The sequence below is a fragment of the Engystomops pustulosus genome, chromosome 8 (assembly GCF_040894005.1).
Source record: "Engystomops pustulosus chromosome 8, aEngPut4.maternal, whole genome shotgun sequence".
Taxonomy (NCBI): Eukaryota; Metazoa; Chordata; class Amphibia; order Anura; family Leptodactylidae; genus Engystomops; species Engystomops pustulosus.
The window spans coordinates 90,715,139-90,721,974 of NC_092418.1; positions in this window are offsets into that span (position 1 = coordinate 90,715,139).

Below are 6,836 nucleotides of genomic sequence, written 5' to 3' on the forward strand. Positions count from 1 at the left end.
TGACATGCTACAAGCTGTGACGAGCATAATGTCAAAATAGATCAAGAATCCTACTTTTGAACTGTGGAAAATGAGGAAGAGTAGTAAAAAGTAGCATCAATTATGGGTAATCTTAGAAAATACTTTGAAACTACTGTACATACCACACCCAGTACTGTTTGTCAGAAAAAGATCTGATCTAACTGACCGTGTGTTCCCTTCCAAAAAAAAAATTGTAAAAAAAAGTGTGAAAATAATATAAAAAATTGTATACAGTGAATCTTATAATAATAAATAAAAATCTGAATAAAAAAAATTAACTTTACATCATTTTTTATATATGCTCCATTAAAGGTGTAGTGTGCTCTAACATTTGATTTGGGAAAATGTCATCATGCTGATAGGAAATGTGCAACCCAGATAAAAGTAAGGAAAAACCCATACATTGAGCCCTAATGGTAACCAACCCAGATGCCAATCCTACCCTAGATGGTAGGTGACAACCTGGAAATGTTCCTTTCTGATGCCAAAGTGAAACATAGAGACAAAAACAGGATGAAAACAAAAACACAGTAGTAAGATCATATAAATACGGATGAAACAAAGAGGACTATTCAGAACAGGAAAAGAGTCAAACCAAAGGTAGGTAGGCTAGCAAAGATCAGAAAAAGCAAAATATAACAATACAGAATACACTAGAAAGCTCCAGAGAAGACTTAAAGCAAGCACTAGGAAGAAGGCAACTGAAGTTCTTAAGGAGCATATTAGAGCATAGACCCCAGCGTGATTGGGCTGGCCTCCCTGACATCTAAGATAGACCAGCAGAAGAGGAATCAGAATGGAGAAAGTATCTGTCCGTCACAGCAGGAGATAGACTGGTGTGGTGGACAGCCAGGAGTGAAATAGGGCAATGTTCAGACTAATGCAATACAGAATGAACAGTATGTACAAAATCCTCTGCCATGCTTTATGGACAGAGGATAGTGCTGAGGCCCAGGCACCCAAGTGCAGATGTTATAGAACCCTACTCCATCAATAAAAAAACCATTAGCAAATCAATGGTTCACATATCTGCATTTACAGTATCCCTTCTTGTAGGTGTTATAATCTATTTTAGCTTTTGAAAATTAAGGGAAATTTACAATAATATTAAAAAGTAACCGATAACACCAACTGTATCAGAAAAGCCTCTATAGGAAGGAGAATGCTGGTATCTGACCGCAGTTGCTCTTTAACAAATCTACTGCATTTGACAGTGCATTTGCCTAAAATAGCATCATGAATTGCAGAAACATTATGAAAAGCTTGACTACAGCATCCTATGTCCTTGGAGAGTACATAAATATTTCAAGACACCAAGAGCATTTAAGGGTTATCCAAACAACTACTGGATAGATTTTTCGTGCATGTCTACCCAGGAAAGGATATTATAATAGTTATTCTATTGGTTGATCTCGATGGCAACGGGCAATGGAAAGCTCTAATTTAACAAAGGCTAAACCTGAAGACCATCTCTTGTTTCAGGTTGTTGCTGTGTTACTAACCTGTTTATAAAAAAGCTTCCTGTGTTCCTTGTTGTCATCGCTGCCCTATGTCTGGGGTGGCAAGCAAACCCGTGTGCCTCCGTGTGCCCCTCCGTGCAGGCTACAGTGTGACTTACCTCTCCGTCCTCCAGCTGTGTCTCCCGTGACTTGGTATGCGCGTGGTGGGGGCCTCCTAGGGCGCACACGCGCCAGCTCTGTAAAATTTAAAGGACCAGCGCACCGCTAATTGGTGTTGGCCACCTGGTACTTAATAAACGGCCAGCCTGTTCCCTTATGCCCTGCCGGATCTCTGTGCTTCGTGCCTCAGAGAAAGCTTTGTTCCTGATGCCCTGTGCTCATGTTCTGAATTCCCATTGTGACCCCGTTCCAACCCTGACTACGCCCCTTTGCTGCCTGCCCTGCCCTTCCGCTACGGCCTGTCCCCAACTACGATTCTGCTCAACGTCTCTGTACTTCACCTTGGCTGGCACCGCAGACAAAGACGTGCCTCTGTAGCGACCTGGTGGTACCATGCCACTACTAGTCCAACCTGCTTTGCGGTGGGATCTGGTGAGAACCGGATACCACTTAGACTTCGCTCCCAGGTGTCGGCTTATGTCATCGTCCGTGGTGGTACAGTGGTTCCACTACCTCTGACTCTGACACTTGTCCAGGAGTCAGTGCAAGCAATCTTGGTGACCAAGGCAGGATTGCAGATTGCAGATTGCATTCTTGCTACCTGAAGTTTTGGTGATGAAAGCTGTTGAATGGACAAATGTCTCCTGTGACAGGGAAATCTCAGCCTCCAGCAACGACACCGTTATGAGAAGCTCAACCATCAGATATTGATATCCTCCATATAGCCCATCAGTTATCATTTCGATCAAAAATATGATTGGACATAAAAGTTCTGTATAACAGAAGCACTGAGTATTGAAGATGTAAGGCTGAGGTCTGAGACATGTTTCGTAGACTACTTTACAGATTTATCAGCGGCATTTAGTAGCCAAAAAGCTATAATGAGTATCGTCTCAATGGAGGAACAGCCTTGGAATGCATTACATGGTCAGTCTATTCATTGCTCTGTGGATGTGGGTGTATGTACACAAATGTATTTTTCACTAATGAAGTGGCAGCCATGTGATATATGTATGACATATGTATGTGGTTATAGCACCCCTGAAAATGCTGTAATGGGACTTGGAGTTAAAATGGTACCACAGAGTATGTAGGGGAAGTGGTGTGGTCAATGGCCACTTCTTATGATCACTGGCCTATGTGTGGTATGTCTGGGTGTGGGATGACATCCAAAACCAAAAAATAAACCTTTATAATTGCCTAGAGATCTCTGGTGCTTTCAAGCCCTGCACAGTAATTCAATGAAGCCGAAGCAGCACACACCAGCTTTATTGCGCAAGTGCCCCAGTGAAGGTAGGGTGTACTACGACAGATTCACATTGCGCCTGCGCAGGCACAGGGAGCTGCGGACAAAGGCAAGTATAAAATTTTGTTTTTTTTAAAAAGCGAGCACAGAGGGACTACCTAAAGGGATATTTGGGACACGAAACCACCGATACCAGTGTGTGGTTTAGTGTCCAAATTTGGCCAAACAGGTGTCCTGTTTAAGATGGTAATGTAATTTAAAGGTATGACTTAGCAGGAACTCTCCTTGCTCTACCATTCAGAGCTACATTGGGAAGGCCTCAGTAAAACCAAATCTGTCCTATGCACAACATAAACGTCAGGCCCGTCCAACCCTCAAGTTTAGGCCATTGTACAGCTGTATAATCATTTATAGGAAGGTTATATTTGATAAAATTACTTTGTAATTATACCAGATACCTTCATGTAGAGTTCATATTGCAATATTAAGCTGTAAAATTTTGAATTATCAATCAGCAGAAAAAAATGGAAAAATGTAGCACGGCTCACAGTCCATCTGAGAAACTAGTTTTCCCTATATATATCAGTTTGTACTACTGGTTACCTTAGTAACTATTATATTAATATGAAGAAATGATAGAAACTGTGATCTAAAGATTCTGAACACATTGGAAAACTGTCGTGTACATGTATTTTAATGGATTATTATAGAAACACGTGCCACCTTCATGCCAGTGGGGCGTGGCCGGCACAGGGCGTTACTGTCCCCGCACCAGCGCACTCGCTGCCTGGCGTAGAAATAACCGCTACGCAGCCTCCTGCCCCGATACATCAAGAAGCGGAAGCCTCTTGATGTATGCCGCTGCGAATATGCAGCGGCGAGGCAATCATACGCTTGCTCACGCGCGCAGGATATGATAAATGTTCCCCAAAGTCTTCATGAGGCTTAAAACTCAACAGAGCCGGGAGTAACAGGTCTTACGCCATGTGTCTCTTTTCAGCAGGAAAGTCCATGGAGCACATCTACTTACCCGTATTACCCTCATTGTACCTGCTGCTCCATATATAATATACAGGCAGTCCCCGGGTTACATACAAGATAGGGTCTGGAGGTTTGTTCTTAAGTTGAATTTGTATGTAAGTCGAAACTGTATATTTTATAATGGAAGTTTTATACAATTTTTTTTTCTTTTGCCCCAGTGACAATTGGAGTTTCAAAATTTTTGGTGTAATTGGACCAAGAATTATCAATAAAGCTTCATTACAGACACCTAACAGCTGATCATTGCAGTCTGGGACTATAGTAAAGCATCCAGAGAGCTTCACCAGAGGTCACATGGGGCAGAGGGGTCCGTCTGTAACTATGGGTTGTCTGTAAGTCGGGTGTCCTTAAGTAGGGGACCGCCTGTATATAATAATAATAACAACCTTTATTTATATAGTGCCATCATATTCCATAGTGCTTTACAAATCGTTGGGGAAATATAAAATTAAAATAGTTTTTTTGCATTACAGGGGACATATAAATGCATCCCCTCAAAAAAATTGTTAGGCATCCAAAACCCAGCATCCCCATAGATCAGCTGTACTTAGTAGCTGATAAACAATTAAGTTAAAGGAAATCTACCATCAAAATCAACTATGATACAGTGACTGTGGTATCTTCTTACATTTGTTACCCATGGCCTCCTTCTTTCAAAAATGATCTTTCTAAATTCTGTTAATTAGCCAGAAACTTTCTATGAGATGTTAACTGACCCCCCCCCCCCCCATACTCTAGATTAACAGGCTGTTACACTGTGCAGGAGCACTCCACCCTCTATCTGCCTTCTGCAATCTCAAGGCAGCAGTAAGTTTTAGCACACAGTGGGAGGGGTGAAAAGTGCTCCTGCACAGTGTAACAGCCAGTGAAGCTACAAGGTGATCAGTTAAGGAGCCACATAGAATTGATGGCTCATTAATATAATTTTAAATATTACAATAACATATAAGAAGGTCACAGTCATGGTGCCTGGATCTATGAGTAAGTGGCCAGTTCAACTGTATAGAAAGCAATGCTAAGTTGCAGCATTACATTCCACCCATGATGTTTTTGGAAGAGAAAAGCCATGTTTTTCAGACTCGGACAACCCCTGTAACAGCTCTGTTCTCTGTGTAGTGGTTAAACCAAGTCAGGTCAATTGGCTACTATGATGAGAACAAAACTGCTTCCTGTTCCATACTCATGGGATAAAAAATAGCTGATATAGAGGGTGCTGGGTAATGGAGCCTAACCAATATGATATTGATGACTTGTTTAGGACAGGTCATCAATTTTTATGCCTACACCAAATTTGTGCCATTAAGGTTAAAGGAAACCTACAATTTCATTTGATGCATTATGATGCAAACATTCCTTGAGAATGCTGTAGCTACACTGATGCAGGATAATTTCTTGGTTAGTCACTGAGCTAAGTGGTTTTGCTGAAAAGACAATTATAACATTCATTCATTTGGGAAAGCTGGGTCAGGCTGGCTGACATAAACTTATTACACATGGAAGCTTGTAATTACAAATGGAGGCTAGTCAAGACATGACTAATCAACCTGAGTTAGATCACTCATACACAGCAGCTGGGGGATGGTGCAGCAATTGATTATTCTGCCTTCAGGCACAATCCAGGGATTACATCATCCTGTCCTGCAGAGAATAACTAACATGCTAGGAGAAAAGCTGGAGCAGCCATAGAAGCGACAGAGCTTCATTATCATAATGTTATATCTGTTTTATCAGCAAAACCACTCAGCTCAGGGATTAACCAAGATATGATCCTGCATCAGTGTAGCTACAGCAGTCTCAAGGTATGTTTGCTTCATAATGCATCACATCTAGTGGTAGGTTTTCTTTAAAGCACATGACTTTTCACAAATTGCATGAAGATAAGATCAAATTGTTACAAAAAGTTGCAACTTTGCTTTCGGGGCCTAATAAATCTCCCTATTGAGTGTCACAAGTTGTAAATTATTGGCTTGGTCAGGTTGCAATTGTCGATCTACTAAAAGATGTTCAGGGGATAAGCATGCACCCCTTTTAATAAAATGCACAAAGTTGGGGTGGTGTATACATGGCAGAAACATGGCCCAAATTACTGTGATTGTTCAATCATATTTATGCGGTGTATCAAAATCTATGACCAAGCTGCAGGAATAATCCCATTCACATGTATGGATCAGGCTCTCAGGCTATTAGTAGTAGTAATCCTTGTCCATTTGTAATACTGTTGTCAAATTTCTCAGAAAATCCCAAAGAATGTATGAGCAATAAAATAACTGGAGCGACATGTGGGCAATGCTACAAGGAATGTGAAATATCTCCAGCTCACACTGTTCAGCCTGGTGACCAACAATAATGGAGGATGGGTGCACGGTAGTAAATTATGCATGTTCATATTCTATTACTTCATGCGTGTGTTTGTATAACTATTCCATAATAACATCTGTTATTTGTACAGTGCAGACATATTCTACTGTGAGAAAATAGAGTTACAATAGGCAGTATAAAACGTACTGTAAAATGATAACGTAATAAACAAATAAGCCAGACAGTCATGTCACACATATAGGAGCAGTGGATTATAATATAGAGGGTTTGGGCAGTAGCCCGGTGGATAGGTAGGCAGGGTCGGCTCCAGGTTTTAGTAGGCCCCTGAGCGACAGAGCCTCAGTGGGCCCCTTTGCAGTGAACTCACGTAGTGGCATTCAAAATTCCAAATTAAAACAGTCTCCTGTTCCCTAAAATATTCCCTAGTTTATCATCCCAAACACCCCCCTCATGGTTATTTTATATAAGCCCACCTCACACTCTATGGATTCATTGCAGCCTTATGTGGGCCCCCCAGCAGCTCTGGCCCCGGCACTTGCCCAGATTTCCCCTCTGCTGGCGCCAGCCCTGTAGGTAGGAATCTAAAAAAG